The following is a 17675-nucleotide window of genomic DNA, read 5'->3' as shown; positions in this document are numbered from 1 at the left end:
CTGTTACACACACCACTATAACCTTCTTCTCCATTCTGCTCTCTCTCTCTCTTCTTGTTTGACACTGTTTTGTAAAGTTTAAGAACAAAGCCGAAAGCGACAGTGAACTTTTTAAAGTGTAACAGCTATTACTACTTACTAATATCCCAAGGGCACCTTTGGGATTAAGACTAAATATTGCGTGGAAATGAAGTTATGGGGCCTTATGACGAAATTGTATGGTATTTCAGGAATATCGGTCGATTTTTCTGAAATAGACTACTGACATATATTAGTTGCCGCTGCATGTGTTAGGGTCGTCATTTAGTCATTACCTATCGAGTCAAAAATGAGGTTGTCACTCAAAAACCATGCCCACGTAATAAAAACCGGTATTTTCCAAACAGTTTTCACGTCCAACCAACTCATCCATCTCTACTCAAAAAATGGCTCCATACAAGAAGCTCATCGTCTCTTTGACGAAATGCTTGACAGAAACGTCTTCTATCATTAGTGCTCACATTCACAACCGTGATATTACCAAAGCTCGGCATTTCTTTGATTCTACTCCTTTTAAGGATTCCGTTACTTAAAACACCATGATATCCGCTTATGCAAACACTTCTTCTTTAGAGCTCGAAGGTGTTAAAGTTTTCAGTTCCATGCAAGATACTGGGACACCATTTGATGAGTTCACTCTCACGACAATGCTTAACTTGACTGCCAAGTTATTGGTATTGTCGTATGGAAAGCAACTACATTCGTGCATGGTGAAAACAGCTAATGACTCGAACTCATTCACTGTGAGTTCCTTGATAGATATGTATTCGAAATGTGGGAGTTTTGATGACGCGCTTCGAGTGTTTAAAGGGAGTAGTGGGTTGTTGGATTTAGTTTGTAAGAATACCATGGTTGCGGCTTGTTATTGGGAAGGGGATATGGATATGGCTTCGGAATTGTTTTGGAGATTTTCTGAGTTGAACGATACGGTGTCTTGGAACACGTTAATATCTGGGTATGCTCAGAATGGATGTTTGGGAAAGGCATTAGAGTTGTTTGTTCTGATGGGGGAGATTGGAATGAGATGGAATGAGCATACTTTTACCTCCGTGCTGAGTGCTTGTTCCAGTCTAAAGAGTCAAAAACATGGTAGGGAAGTTCACGCTTGGGTTTTAAAGAATGGGTTGTGTTTGAATCCATATATAAGTAGTGGCATTGTGGATATGTACTGCAAGTGTGATAATATTGAGTATGCAGAGTTGGTCAATGCGTCGACTGGGACTGAAAATGTTTTCTCCGTGAGTTCTTTGATTGTGGGGCATTCTTCTAGAGGGGACATGGTTGAGGCAAGGAGACTTTTTGATTCATTAAAGGAAAAGAACTCTGTTGTTTGGACGGCTTTGTTCTCTGGGTATGTTAGATTGCGGAATTGTGATGCAGTATTTGAACTTTTCTTGGATTTCAACACAAACAAAATACAAGTTCCTGATGCTTTGATTCTCATCAATGTGCTTGGTGGGTGTGCTATACGAGCAGCATTACATCCTGGAAAGCAGATCCATAGATACATGGTGAGAATGGGAATTAAGTTGGATGAGAGACTGAGAAGTAGTTTGGCCGATATGTATGCAAAATGTGGCGAGATAGAATATGCAGAAAGAATTTTTAAGCGAGCACCTTGTAGAGATAGGGTCATGTACAATTCGATGATAGCTGGTTATGCTCGTCATGGATATGAAAATAAAGCTATCAGACTATTTGAGGAGATGCTGGAGAGCAGTATCACTCCTGATGCGATCACCTTTATAGTGCTTCTCTCAGCTTGTCGACATGCTGGGTTAGTTGAACTAGGGGACAAATACTTTGCTTCCATGAAACAAGATTATGGAATATTACCTGAAATTGACCACTATTCTTGTATGGTTGATCTGTATGGGAGAACCAACTGTTTAGACAAGGCGGTGGAGTTGATGAAAGAGATCCCTGTTAAGCGAGACGCTGTGATTTGGAAACGTTCTTGAATGCTTGCATGACAAATGAGAGTATGGAGTTGGCCAGAGAAGCGGAAGAGGCATTGTTAAGAATAGAAGCGGACAATGGGGCTCGATATGTGCAATTGGCTAATGTTTATGCTGCAGAAGGAAACTGGAGGGAGATGTGTAGGATAAGGGGAAAGATGAGAGGAGGAGAAGTCAGGAAGCTTGCTGGTTGTAGTTGGGTGTATATAGAGAATACAAAAAGTATATTTACCTCTGGAGATAGATCTCATTCACAAGACGAGGCTATTTACTCTATGTTAACTAGCTTATATTTAGTATTCGTGAAGGGAAAAAGTCTCCAAATCCTGGATATAAATGCCCAGTTGTTATGAGAACATCTTTGACATATATTCGTGCTTTATGTATATTGATATTTTTTTTCTCATCAACTTCAGAGATGGATCATGAAATTGGCAAAAGATCAATTGCTTATGCAAATCCTTCAGGGGGTACACCATTTTGCCACATGCCTAACCCAAGATGGATGTTGTGCATGTTGTTCAGTCGCAGTGGTTTAGTTCTATGAAAAAGGAATACCTGAAATTTTCAGCTCCATGGTCAGGTTGGTACCGGAAGTTTTACCATACAGTCGCAATGCTTCAGTTCTATGAAAAGGTAATACCTAAACAGGGGTGGCAATCCGATTTATCTTTTTACAGAATCTCTTTGATATGGTCTGCAATAAAGAGTGCTATCCGTCTTGTACAATCGGGCCCAAAAAGTCGGAATGGATTGTTAGTAATGGAATTAAAGTGAACTATTCCAGATGATTGTTGGTTAGGACAAAGGATTATAGATCTTGCAAATACCATGATAAATTTTTCAGGCCTACAAGGATAAATGGGGATTTCATTGAAGATGGAATGGAAGATGCACTCCTGAATGATTTCAGTCAACATCTTCGATAGAATGATGGCAGTACCTAATCCTGAGTAACCTCGTATGATACTTCGCTATGGGCAACTCCAGCCAATGACCTCCTCTCCCTTTAACGAAGCTATGATGTAGCTAGTGAGCAGCAAGAAAATGTTAGTTGGAGCAAGATGGTACGGGAATCCTACATTCTTTCTTCTAGAACGCTCTCCACGTGGAAATTAGTTGTGCAGAAAGGTACCAACTGTTCATGTTCTGGAAGGCAGAGAGATCTTTAATGTTTCCTGTACGTTGTTCCCTCTGTGATTTTCTTTAACTGGTGAAACGTTAACTCAGTTATTTTTTTTATTGCAGATCAATTTGTTATCAGCTCAGAACTTACTCAGGCCATGGATAGTGGAGGTGAATGTTATATTGAAGGGAAGTATGTATAATGATGTTAATGAGCAGCATTGGTATTACTGATAGACATGATCTTAAAATTATTGACGTGATTTGGCATTCAAATGTACCTCCTCGTGTGAAAATTTATACAGATGGAGTAGCAATCTGACACTCTGCTTGTGGATGTATTCGGAATTTCATGTCAAGTTACTGGATCTTTTTCTTTGTATTTGGGAGTCACAATTCTTTTTATGCTGAACATGGAAGTAACTAGCAAAATAGAGGTAGCTTGTACATGTGGTTATAAGAAACTATGATCGGAGTGTGGTTCCAAGCTTGCTCTGAATTTGTCTCATATAGAAATGCCCAGTTTGACACTATCTATTTAATGGCGACTGAAAATGAGAGGATCTGTCTCACTTATGGAGTGTCACCAGCAGTGTGTGTCCCTATGTTTTTATATTTTGTAACAACCATGAACTCTTACATATAATACATTAGCGAAAAAACATATTTTACATATAATTTTATGTCCTTCGGTTCAATACTGAAATTTATATATTTCGGGAAGTATTTACAACCGTAAAAGCAGAACCAACATATTTTCAATGCAACTGCTGTTATTCAAATACAAACACGGCGTATATACACTACACCGTGAGTTTATTTATATCAAACTAGGGATGCATACATAGTGTTTCTAGGGGGTTTGGTTTCGGATACAACGTAATTGCAACAACGGCAGCAGCCATAACGGCACCCACCACGCACGGCCTCCTCCACCGTTGTAACCAACCCCCTCTACTGTTTTATCAACCATGTCTACCGTGGTGTCCACCGTGGTATCTCCCATGTCCACCGTGGTATTTACCATGTCCACCATGGTATCTACGATACTTAGCATCCTCCAAACTCTCCTTGTTCTCTGCCAACGAAATAGCACAGGAGTTGTTAATGAGAATGATTAATGCATTACTTAATTAATATAAAATTTTAAAGAGATAATGTATGTACTATAATGAAATTACAAGAATGAACATATAACTTATTTAGGCGTTACCACATATACTACTAGAAGGTGGCATTTCAGGTATGCTAAGAGCTAGGCAATGCTGATAAGGCTCAAGCACTGTCTTTCAGTGTGGTATGGTATGTATTGTATTATTGTGTCGCAACTCGAGTCACTACTGTTTTGCAAACGTGTATCTCACAACTAGATTATTCTTTGGTGTTCCTCGTAGACATATTTTAACATCATAGAAATTTCAAAAACTAGGTACAAGAAAGAAGGTAATTAGGTTTATTAATACATCACGTATATAATAATTAGACTCACCAGTTTCAACAGTTTGACTCTCGACTGCTGCTACTTCAGAAGAAATAACCAAAAGAACAGCAGTTAGGAGGAATCCCATAACAAAAAAGGCTTTTAAATGAGACATTTTTCTTGAAATGTTGAAAGACAACAGACACTGAGGATGAGAAGTTTATGTGTAGTGTGCTCCTAATTTATAGAGGATTGAATACCATGTGATGATGTGGGGATGTTGGAATTAATCTATCATCAATATAATTTATATCTTGTGGGTCTCCTTTGTGGAGAACTACAAGCAAAGCCAATCCGTACTAATAAGTACTCAAGACCGTAAGGCCAAGTCCAATGGTGCACTATTCCACCAAATATGACGAAATTTGTGATCCAATGGCGCATCAAAACTCCAACCTGTCAACGCTGTTACTATTAATTTACTTACATAGAGAGCGAGTTTTAGCAGAATGGCAGGGCCACTGACAATGGCATGCAGAAAATAAGTCCCCACATAATTGATTTTCAAGAATCTAATTTTGTCAAATTTACTTTCCTATCCATGAGGATGAGAGATGAGGTAAGAGAGAGGGGCAAAATGGGGAATTGGGAATTTAATTTAGTCAAAAAATGTCAATTTCCCCTACTCTTTTGTTGATGGTGGCTAGGAAGTTGTCAAATATAAAGTCTTTTTTACAGCCTATGGAGAAAAACCATTGGGTTGAAAAACGCAAATCCGCTAATTTCATTCACTATTCTATTGTGATTTGGTGCACCAAACCATGGTGTGGGTGATAATCTTGACATGCATAGTTAAGTAGTGAAGTTGTTGTGATTAGATAGATTGAAAATAGATTATGATTGAATAGGATATGGTTATATCTTGCCGACGTGGATCAATTGAAGTAATATTTCACAATTGAAAATTGTTAGCAGACGCCTTGGGTTGATTTTTTTTTTTTTTTTTTGGGGTTAAGCCTTGGGTTGACCGTTGACCTCTGCTCTCAAGCATTAATGCATTATTATCTAAAAAAATGACGTGACCCTCAACTCCACTTCATAGCTTGTGTATGTGAGTAGGGCTGGCCATCGAGCTATCCGGGTCGAGTTTTCCTATACTCGAACTCGACTCGCACATGCAGAAACTCAACCCGAACTCGCATTCGAGCTTAATATTGAAGCTCAAGCTCGACTCGCCTAGTTATACTAATAGCTCGAGCTCGACTCGGCTCGACTCGTTTTACTTTAGCTCGAGCTTCGGGTTGAACTTCGAGTTCGATTATCTTCGTTTAAACTTCGAACTTCGAGCTCAAACTCGAAAAAAATATATATAAAACATTAAAACTAGTATAAATTGTAAATTATAGTTGGGTATAAAGTATAAAATGTCGTATAAATTATAAATTATATACTACGTATGGGCTTATAAAGCGAGTAGCTCATGACTACTCGAGCTTCGAAGCCGACTTCGAGTAGGCTTCATGAATAACTCACGAGCTTTCTTCGAACTTCGAACTCAAACTACTCGCTATCTAGAATGAGCTTTAAATTAAGTTCAAGCTCGACTCATACTTTTGTGCGAACGAGTTTGAGTCGAGCCATCGACGAGCCGAGCTCGAGTTACTCACGAATAGCTCGACTCGATGACCAGCCCTATATGTGAGAAAATGGGACACTTATCTAACCTGTGAGAATTATTATTATTTTTTTCTTCAATAAAGAGCCTGTGAGAATTTCAACTTCTCTCTCTTTGAGAAAACAAACACTGCTCACCCAAAATTCCAATTCATTTTTTTTGATATGCTATCCAAACTCAAATTATCAAAATTTATAAATCGAATTATCAAAATTTATAAAGAGAAAAAGAGTTTCTTCTTCATCGGTTTATAAATAATTGTCAATATTTTCAGCAATATATTTAAAGTGTATAATATGTTTTAGAGAGTAGTTTGGTAGGTAGCGTGAATTAGACAACCCAACTGCTCCTATAATCTAATCTAGAAAAGCCGTACCAACGGTACCATGTTTTTTTCTACTTCATTAGTTTTGTCTCTTTGTGAATTGGTTTGTTTTTTAGCCGATATCTAGTTATACATTGGGGCTAGGGCACATGGCAACAAATAAAAGGGAGTTGGGCCTTCAATTTCCAGTGGTGGGTTACTGGGTTATGTACGTTGTTTTGACTTTTGCTTGTATATGTAGCCCTGAACTCCCCTGAAGGTTCCTTTCTCTGGTCCCCAAAGGAGAATTTGAAAGCCCTTCATTATGGTAGGCTAAGGGCATCACGAAGCCTTCAAAACCCAGGGCCATGTTAGTGTTTTGGAGGCCATAACGAGAAGCTAAAACTCTATTTTGATGGGTGTTCCAACAGAGAAGATAACTGTTCCTTTATAATACGTGAAATAAGATGAAAAAAATCATAAAATGAAGTCATGTACTGACTTAAGTGAAGTCATGTGCAAAGTTTCAGGCTTCGGGTCTTTTATAAACAATGGGAGAGCGCCTAGCGCCTAGGCCTTCTAGGCAGTTCTAGGCAATTTTAAAGCGATAGGGCAATTTTTTCCTAATATATATAATAATACACACATATACTACAAGAAATGAAAAAAATCATTTACCATAACTCAAAAAATAAACACAAACAAAGATACTTATTACAAAAATACGTAATAGTTGATGAATATTGACTTTATATAAAAACATACTCATTGTTATAGTGGTATATAATTTACATAAGACTTAAGTCTTTTAAACTCATTCAAATCTTAAGCCTACACGGGCCTTTATTTTTTGACATTTAATCATTCAAAAAAAAAAAAAATGACTAGACCGCCTAGTCGGTCCACCAATTTTTAAACGACTAGGGCCTAGGCAAGTCGGTTGGGCACCGCCTAGCGCCTAGAGACCACCTAGGCGGCCGCGTAGACCGATTTTTAGAACAGGAATAAACATCCATAGAAATGAAGACATATCTAGGATGATTAAATTGGAGTCCCATTTAAGGGCCACGTTGGAGGCATTTTTTCTTTAAGGTCCATTAAATTTGGAGATAAATGCCCGTATCTAGGTCCCATTGGTGATGCCCTAACAACCAATCACTTCGTTGGCACCTTTTGGCTGCCATCTATCGTTGTACATCCCAAGTCATATAGGTTCAATTCACTACTACATAAATACACATTAGCCACGGTAGGTCAAATGGTATATACCACTATTTTTCCAATAACGGTGGCTAATAGTCAATTCCCACAGTAAAAATGGCTTTTCTAATTTCGGTACAAGCAAATACCACTAGTCTCGTAAAATAGCGGTATATAATATGTCATATACTACGGTACAACATAAAATTCCTAATTTGTTTTCTCACATTCATTTACCCCACCGTTTCTACAGAAAAGGTGGCTAATGTTTTGCCAAAAAATAAACCTACAGTGGGTAAAGCAATCTAGAAAAAAAAAAAAAAAAAAAAAAAAAAAAAGGGGAAAACTGTCGAGCGCTAAAACTTCTATTGACACCCTCTTTTCAACTAGCTAGGGTTTCAAGTAGTGTTTTGTTTCATCTCTCCCCAATTTCAGTTATCGATCAGGTATTGTACGTGTTTGGTTGGCTCACATTAGGCGGCTATGTAGATATTCGAAAATTTGTAACCAAGTTTTTGAAAAATTGGATATTATTCGAAAATTTCGGATATTAGATTCTGATATGGCTATATCCGCATCGGATATACGATATATCCGATCTGATCTAAAAAACTAATATTTATTATGAATTATTCATTTATTCATTTTTATAGTAGAAAATATTGTATAAAATCTACTCTCTCATTTATTCATTTTTATAGTAGAAAATATTGTATAAAATCTCTCTCTCTCTCTAGGTGGAATTTTGTCTCTCCTACGGCACCCTCCTAACAAAGATAATCGTCACATGTAATTATATGGTTTAGGTGGAGACTCCTAGAGTTCCAGTTTAAGTGTAACACTTTCAACAACAAGCAAGGTGGATGTTAACTATGCATGGATTAAACCTGATTCATGATACTGTTAAATCAAGGTACACAAACACTAGATCTTTGTTTTTAGCATTTCTTTTGATTAGATCCGTGTTACAATGTTTGAGTTAATTTAATTTAATTTTTGTTAGATATGTTAATATTGATTTTTGGATCTGTTAATATAGGGAAGAAAGTTTGTAGATTTATTGTTAGAGGAAAATGGGTCATGGAGTGAGCAGTGGAGGGGGACAAAGTTCTTTGGGTTATTTTTTTGGGAGTGGTGAGGCTCCACCTCCAAAACCCTCAACTCCACTTCCTTAGAGTGAGGCACCACTACCTGCAGAACCTGTTGTTCCCAAGAAGTCTGCTTCGCCACCTGTGGATAATGCTAAGCAGATTCCAACAGGCATTCAAGGGAGTCAAGCGAATAATTATTTCCGAGCTGATGGCCAGAACACTGGCAATTTTATCATGGTATGCTCTTCATCTCATGCTTTCCGAATCATTCATATTATATCCATGTCTAGTGGACAATGCATTTATTGTATCTATAATTTAGTATGTTCATTAGTTTGTCTCTTTGGTTTCTTAAAGGAAGAACTCATTGTTTTATTTAGATAGAATAGATTGAGTTATTAGTGAGTGGATGGTGTGCAACAAGATCCATTCTTCTAGAAAATCAATTGTAAGGTAGCATGTGGACTTGAGATAGTTAAGTATGGGACAAAAATGTACTGTATCATTGAACAAACATGCATTACCCGCCTGTTTGAAGATAACTAATAGAAAATGTACTCAATAAAGATAACGCACAAAACGTGTTATACTTTTAAAATCACTCTTGCTCATCTTAAATTTGTTGTGTTTGATTTGATTGTGTATTTGCGTATTTACTTATTTGGTTGCACAACTTAGTGATGTTTTTTTCGACCGACCTTCAACAAAGGTACATGTTGCTCCTGGTGGGGGATCTTCCCTTGGTTACCTCTTTGGAGATGGTGCGTGGTAGTAAATGAGCCAAATGAGTCTGTTGGTGTTGAACCTGTTTATTATCCGGATTTCATAGATAAAAGTGTTTCATCTTATAATGTAATATATGATCCTATTGCTGTAAAACTGGTGTGTCATGATTTGCTTGATTGAAGAGACTTCTGCAATTAGGTGCAAGAATATTGTTTGCAAGATGCAATGATTATGAGTGGATCAAGTTCTATTTTCCAACTGTTGTCCTTTATGTTTCTTGCCAGTCTAATATGAGAAGTTGCATCGCCTTGCAAAAAAAACATTCAACTCCACAAACAACAGGTTAAGGCAAGAATTAATAATGTTTTTTCTTCAAAAAAGTTTTATCAACTCAATTTCATTTGATTTGTAATAACAAAAAAATTCTTTTAGGATTGCAAGGCTTTTGATGAAAGTGGGAACAAATACACGAAAGAAAGTTGCAATCACAGGGGGAAGCCAACAAATGAACTAGAGATACATATTCGTAGTTCTAAGAAGTCGGTAATAGTTTAACCTTTATAACATTATTTATTATTATTTTAAAATTATTGCAGCTGATTGACAATTTCATTTTTTTAATTTTAGGTCAACAACGTCGACGAATATGAGAATCAGGCCAGAAAAAGTAGTTAATCTTTTATAGAGAGGACAATAAAGGAAATCATGGAAAACAATGAAAACGTGAGTTACATATTAGCATATATAGAAGGAAAGGTAAGACTTTTAATTTTGAATTATTATTTTTTCAAACAATTTTTTGGTTTAATTGACATCAGTGTTAACTTATGACTTTTTGCAGTCATTTGTATATGATGATATAATACCAGTTCCATTCAAAGAGATGCTACAATACTTCATCAAGAAGTTCAAAATTAAAGACCACGCAATATATACCAGTATACTGGAAGATGGGAAATACACAACAACTATTACTCTAAACCTTCTGATAATAGAAGTGAAACATTTGGAATACAAACCACTGATATACAAATTTGAAGGGACACCATTGACAATACAAGAAACATCAGAACATTCAGCTGTCGGAAGAGCAATTGACTTCTTGCGTCATGCGTATACGCTTGAAGTAGAAGATTACAACTATGAAGAACTGGTAGAAAAAAGACAAAAGCTTATAATTGCAAAACGAAAAAGCAGTCTAATGAATCTATGTTTCAAAATTGTCCGGAAAGAAGTCATTAGTTTGCAGAAGCAGATTGAGGATTTAAACTCGGGCATAAAAAAATTACTTCTTACGCAGATGTTCAAAGAAATATAGGTTATATTATTCGTAGTAGAATATTACATTATATTAGGTTCAATTTATTTTTTTATCTTTTTGGAATAATTTCTTTCCATTGAGAGCTTTTAGTAAGTCAATTATGGTTGTCAGTTCTTATTCCAGTATGGCAAGTCAAAGGACACTTTTTCACAACGTGATCATAAGGTGTACACGTCTTTAAAACATAATAAGCAACTCCATTCGATATAATTAGCGCCTAATAACAAACCGTGCTGTAGGCACGGGTTATACCTAGTGAATTAAATGTGTCGAAAAGGGTCAACAAAGTCTATCTAGTGCATGCACATAAAAGGTACCATTTTTTCGAATGCTATTACCTGTACCCAACAAAAAATGGATAATACTTATACACAAAAAGTGATTTTGTTTTTTAATTAAGGAAGTCTTATGCATCATAAAACACAAAAACAAATCTCTACTGTGCTATGACTTCGCTTTCATACAATAAGATAACATGTGCACCATATCACCAATGTTGGGAGGATGATCCCATGTTCTACACAATAATTTGTTTGGACAAAATTCCAGCTCCCAAACACCTACAAGAGATCAGAAAAATGTACAATTGATTAGTAAACTACATATTCATGAAAATTCAGCCATTAACAACACAATTCATAATCAGCCTATAGCAACAAACAAATCACAAAATCCAACCTTGAACTAAACTGAAATGTTAACTAAGATACAACTCTGTTCTTGCCATACCAACTGATATGTCCACATTGTGGCAGTACTTAATAGATTTATACATGATATCCCGATGTCTCAGGAGGTTCACACTTAAAATAATACATCATGAGCTTTACCCTTGAACTCTATACCCACCAAAATAAGACAAATTAGTTGGTATCCCCAGTAGAACCACCAAACAGTTGTCAATTCTGCATAGTTGAGGGCTTGAGCTAGGCAAACTCCACATCACATTCTGTAGCAAGTAAATTTCCTTTGAACAATTTGTATTTATATCATTCATAACCAGAAGATCAATCAGCTTGTAACCTACCTTCTTCACCAAAGACTTGAATGGAATACACTAAACTTCCCCCACTTCTTCATACAATGCTAATAATTAACCCACTCATATAGTAGTTGATCAGTTTCAGCATAATAATTTATTCAGGATGCTCATACACTAAACTTCCCCCACTTCCACACAACAATTTTGTTAAAACTTGCAACTGGGGAATTGAAGCGCGCAAGCCATAGCCAATATATGAGCAATGTCATTTTTTTTTGCAAGCAAAATGTAAATATATTATATATAATAATAAGGTTATAAACTAGGAGTTAAGTACCACCCGGGCTGGATTAAGTTCCCACTTTGAAACCAAAAAATAAATTCCATGAAGGTGATAAAACCTTCATTCTAATGTCTAAACCATGTGTATTTCCAGTAAAAGTAAATCATTTATATCTTGCTGGAATTTTCCTTGCCCTGGGTGGAAGAGGAGTCAGATCCACATCTTTCCCCTTTGTCTTGCTTCCTTTCTCCTTTTAAAACTGCCATGGTTCATCACCATCCTGTGAGTTATCCTTGTCATCAACATGCTCCTGCGACATCCATGCAGGCTTATACTTTTTCATTGCTATCTTCTGCCATGGTTCTTTACCATCCTCGGCATTTTCATCATCATTTGCGAGGTCAGCCCAATTAACCGATCTTAGCAGTGAATTTGCCTCATTCAATAATTTGAGCATGTTTCCCTCTCCAGTAGTGGAAGAAGAATTGAACTCAGCCATTCTCATCGTTGAAGAGGAATCGGGCTCTAAAGCTCCACTCTTCATAGTCCTCGCAATGGGAGAATAGGAATCAGCTGCTCGACTATTCTCTTGCGGCACGATTGTATTGCATCAACGTGATCAATTCCATCTTGTGTTTGTGCATCCTCCTCAGTTGCTTGCTGCTCAACTATAATATCCACGGTACCCACATCAATTGGAACCACCTCAGTTGGTGTTGTAGTAGGCACCTCAACGGGAACTGTACCCATCGTCTCAACCGAGACATTGTTCGTTGGTTTGATCGGTACATTTTTGTTCTTGTTTCTATTCCTCATCTTCTTCTTCTGTTTTTGCACAACCTCAGCTTGTTTCTTAGCCACTACTGCTTTTTCTCGTCTAAAGCCTTTTTGCAGTGCCATGCACTCTGCAACAAAGGTGCCCAACAATTTGCGGTGACCACAATACTTTGGGAGTTTTTCAACTTCGACTTCTTGAAGGAAAGACGTGTGCTCGTCCCCTTCAACAAGTATCTGGTTTGGTATCGGTTTCAATTCGCAAGATCTACTTCAACCAATACTGAAGCAAAAAACCCATAGTCTCTTTGCAGAGTATGTTTGTCAACACTAATAGGATAGCCAAGTCCTCTACCCATAGACATCAAGATTTCATAATCCCAATATTGTTGTCCAAGTTTGGGAAACTTTATCCAAACTAAAGCACTAGATTTTACCTGGACGTCGGGGTCGAAATCAGGCATCCATTTTGTTAATCGAAGAGTTTGATCTTTGAATTTCCATGGACCGCCACACCATCTCTTCCTCCAGTCATCCTCGTAAGTTAGTCGAATCATGAAAAATCCTTTACCAAGAGAAATGATCTTCCAATCTCCCTTTGGCTTCCAAGTTTCCAATGCAATTCTACTTAACTTCTTCCACATTGAGCTTTCTGAAGTCTAGTCTACCAACAAGGCTGTACTTATAGTAAAGCTTTCCTCGTTCCACTGCTTGTTTTCTAATGCTTATACACATTTAGAAAATTTAGAAGCGGACAATGGGGCTCGATATGTGCAATTGGCTAATGTTTATGCTGCAGAAGGAAACTGGAGGGAGATGTGTAGGATAAGGGGAAAGATGAGAGGAGGAGAAGTCAGGAAGCTTGCTGGTTGTAGTTGGGTGTATATAGAGAATACAAAAAGTATATTTACCTCTGGAGATAGATCTCATTCACAAGACGAGGCTATTTACTCTATGTTAACTAGCTTATATTTAGTATTCGTGAAGGGAAAAAGTCTCCAAATCCTGGATATAAATGCCCAGTTGTTATGAGAACATCTTTGACATATATTCGTGCTTTATGTATATTGATATTTTTTTTTTTTCTCATCAACTTCAGAGATGGATCATGAAATTGGCAAAAGATCAATTGCTTATGCAAATCCTTCAGGGGGTACACCATTTTGCCACATGCCTAACCCAAGATGGATGTTGTGCGTGTTGTTCAGTCGCAATGGTTTAGTTCTATGAAAAGGGAATACCTGAAATTTTTCAGCTCCATGGTCAGGTTGGTACCGGAAGTTTTACCATACAGTCGCAATGCTTCAGTTCTATGAAAAGGTAATACCTAAACAGGGTGGCAATCCGATTTATCTTTTTACAGAATCTCTTTGATATGGTCTGCAATAAAGAGTGCTATCCGTCTTGTACAATCGGGCCCAAAAGTCGGAATGGACTGTTAGTAATGGAATTAAAGTGAACTATTCCAGATGATTGTTGGTTAGGACAAAGGATTATAGATCTTGCAAATACCATGATAAATTTTTCAGGCCTACAAGGATAAATGGGGATTTCATTGAAGATGGAATGGAAGATGCACTCCTGAATGATTTCAGTCAACATCTTCGAGATAGAATGATGGCAGTACCTAATCCTGAGTAACCTACGTATGATACTTCACTATGGGCAACTCCAGCCAATGACCTCCTCTCCCTTTAACGAAGCTATGATGTAGCTAGTGAGCAGCAAGAAAATGTTAGTTGGAGCAAGATGGTACGGGAATCCTACATTCTTTCTTCTAGAACGCTCTCCACGTGGAAATTAGTTGTGCAGAAAGGTACCAACTGTTCATGTTCTGGAAGGCAGAGAGATCTTTAATGTTTCCTGTACGTTGTTCCCTCTGTGATTTTCTTTAACTGGTGAAACGTTAACTCAGTTATTTTTTTTATTGCAGATCAATTTGTTATCACCTCAGAACTTACTCAGGCCATGGATAGTGGAGGTGAATGTTATATTGAAGGGAAGTATGTATAATGATGTTAATGAGCAGCATTGGTATTACTGATAGACATGATCTTAAAATTATTGACGTGATTTGGCATTCAAATGTACCTCCTCGTGTGAAAATTTATACAGATGGAGTAGCAATCTGACACTCTGCTTGTGGATGTATTCGGAATTTCAAGTCAAGTTACTGGATCTTTTTCTTTGTATTTGGGAGTCACAATTCTTTTTATGCTGAACATGGAAGTAACTAACAAAATAGAGGTAGCTTGTACATGTGGTTATAGGAAACTATGATCGGAGTGTGGTTCCAAGCTTGCTCTGCATTTGTCTCATATAGAAATGCCCAGTTTGACACTATCTATTTAATGGCGACTGAAAATGAGAGGATCTGTCTCACTTATGGAGTGTCACCAGCTGTGTGTGTCCCTATGTTTTTATATTTTGTAACAACCATGAACTCTTACATATAATACATTAGCGAAAAAACATATTTTACATATAATTTTATGTCCTTCGGTTCAATACTGAAATTTATATATTTCGGGAAGTATTTACAACCGTAAAAGCAGAACCAACATATTTTCAATGCAACTGCTGTTATTCAAATGCAAACACGGCATATATACACTACACCGTGAGTTTATTTATATCAAACTAGGGATGCATACATAGTGTTTCTAGGGGTTTGGTTTTAGGATACAACGTAATTGCAACAACGGCAAAGAGCCATAACGGCACCCACCACGCACGCCTCCTCCTCCACCGTTGTTGTAACCAACCCCTCTACTGTTTTATCAACCATGTCCACCGTGGTGGTGTCCACGTGGTGGTGGTGTCCACCGTGGTGGTGTCCACCATGGTATCTACCATGTCCACCGTGGTATCTACCATGTCCACCATGGTATCTACGATACTTAGCATCCTCCAAACTCTCCTTGTTCTCTGCCAAACTAAAAATAGCACAGGAGTTGTTAATGAGAATGATTAATGCATTACTTAATTAATATAAAATTTTAAAGAGATAATGTATGTACTATAATGAAATTACAAGAATGAACATATAACTTAATTAGGCATTACCACATATACTACTAGAAGGTGGCATTTCAGGTATGCTAAGAGCTAGGCAATGCTGATAGGAATCAAGTACTACGTCTTTCAGTGTGGTATGGTATGTATTGTGTTATTGTGTCGCAACTCGAGTCACTACTGTTTTGCAAACATATGTATCTCACAACTAGATTATTGCTGGTGTTCCTCGTAGACATATTTTAACATCATAGAAATTTCAAAAACTAGGTACAAGAAAGAAGGCAATTAGGTTTATTAATACATCACGTATATAATAATTAGACTCACCGGCTTCAGTTTGACTCTCGGCTCTTTGCTACTTGAAAAAATAACCAAAAGAACAGCAGTTTAGGAGGAATCCCATAACAAAAAGGCTTTTAAATGAGACATTTTTTTCTTGAAATGTTGAAAGACAACAGACACTGAGGATGAGAAGTTTATGTGTAGTGTGCTCCTAATTTATAGAGGATTGAATACCATGTGATGATGTGGGGATGTTGGAATTAATCTATCATCAATATAATTTATATCCTGTGGGTCTCCTTTGTGGAGAACTACAAGCAAAAACCAATCCATACTAATAAGTACTCAAGACCGTAAGGCCAAGTCCAATGGTGCGCTATCCCACCAAATATGATGAAATTTGTGATCCAATGGTGCGTCAAAACTCCAGCCCGTCAACGCTATTACTATTAATTTACTTACATAGAGAGTGAGTTTTAGCAAAATGGCGGGGTCACTGACAATGGCATGCAAAAAATAAGGCCCCACATAATTAATTTTCAAGAATCTAATTTTGTCAAATTTACTTTCCTATCCATGAGGATGAGAGAGAGTGAGGTAAGAGAGAGGGGCAAAATGGGGAATTGGGAATTTAATTTAGTCAATTTCCCTTACTCTTTTGTTGATGGTGGCTAGGAAATTGTCAAATATAAAGTCTTTTTTACAGCCTATGGAGAAAAAACTATTGGGTTGAAAAATGCAAATCCGCTAATTTCATTCACTATTCTATTGTGATTTGGTGCACCAAACCATGGTGTGGATGGTGTGGGTGATAATCTTGACATGCATAGTTAAGTAGTGAAGTTGTTGTAATTAGATAGATTGAAAATAGATTATGATTGAATAGGATATGGTTATATCTTGCCGACGTGGATCAATTGAAGTAATATTTCACAATTGAAAATTGTCAACTGACGCCTTGGGTTGATTTTTTTTTTTTTTTTGGTTAAGCCTTGAGTTGACCGTTGACATTTGCTCTCAAGCATTAATTCATTATTATCTAAGAAAAAGACGTGACCGTCAACTCCACTTCATAGCTTGTGTATGTGAGTAGGGCTGGCCATTGAGCTACCCGGGTCGAGTTTTTCTATACTCGAACTCAACTCGCACATGTAGAAGCTCGACTCGAACTCGCATTCGAGCTTAATATTGAAGCTCAAGCTCAACTCGCCTAGTTATACTAATAGCTCGAGCTCGACTCGGCTCGACTTGTTTTACACTTCGAGCTCGAGCTCAAGTTCGAACTCAAGTTCAGTTATGCTCGTTTGAACTCGAATTCGAGCTCAAACTTGAAAAAAATATATATAAAATATTAAAACTAGTATAAATTGTAAATTATAGTTGGGTATAAAGTATAAAATGTCGTATAAATTATAAATTATATACTACGTATGGGCTTATAAAACGAGTAGCTCGCGAGCTACTCAAGCTCGAACTC

The 17675-nt window shown here is 37.2% G+C and overlaps 2 long non-coding RNA genes and 1 pseudogene across 2 annotated transcripts; 2 read left to right on the top strand and 1 right to left on the bottom strand.

Moving 5' to 3' along the window:
• Positions 1–275: 275 nt before the first annotated feature.
• On the top strand, positions 276–2895 carry LOC147523871 (putative pentatricopeptide repeat-containing protein At3g18840 pseudogene; annotated as a pseudogene).
• A 71-nt stretch (positions 2896–2966) lies between these two features.
• LOC147523870 (uncharacterized) lies at positions 2967–4171 on the top strand. The gene is made up of 2 exons (XR_015217733.1): positions 2967–3128; positions 3246–4171. It is a non-coding gene; the product is annotated as an uncharacterized LOC147523870 (long non-coding RNA).
• LOC147523869 (uncharacterized) lies at positions 3811–4885 on the bottom strand. The gene is made up of 2 exons (XR_015217732.1): positions 4612–4885; positions 3811–4200 (listed from the first exon to the last, which is right to left on the bottom strand). It is a non-coding gene; the product is annotated as an uncharacterized LOC147523869 (long non-coding RNA).
• Positions 4886–17675: the final 12790 nt, after the last annotated feature.

Source organism: Coptis chinensis, chromosome 1, assembly GCF_015680905.1.
Source record: "Coptis chinensis isolate HL-2020 chromosome 1, ASM1568090v1, whole genome shotgun sequence".
NCBI classification, from domain to species: Eukaryota; Viridiplantae; Streptophyta; class Magnoliopsida; order Ranunculales; family Ranunculaceae; genus Coptis; species Coptis chinensis.
This window is presented reverse-complemented; position numbering and strand designations above follow the sequence as displayed.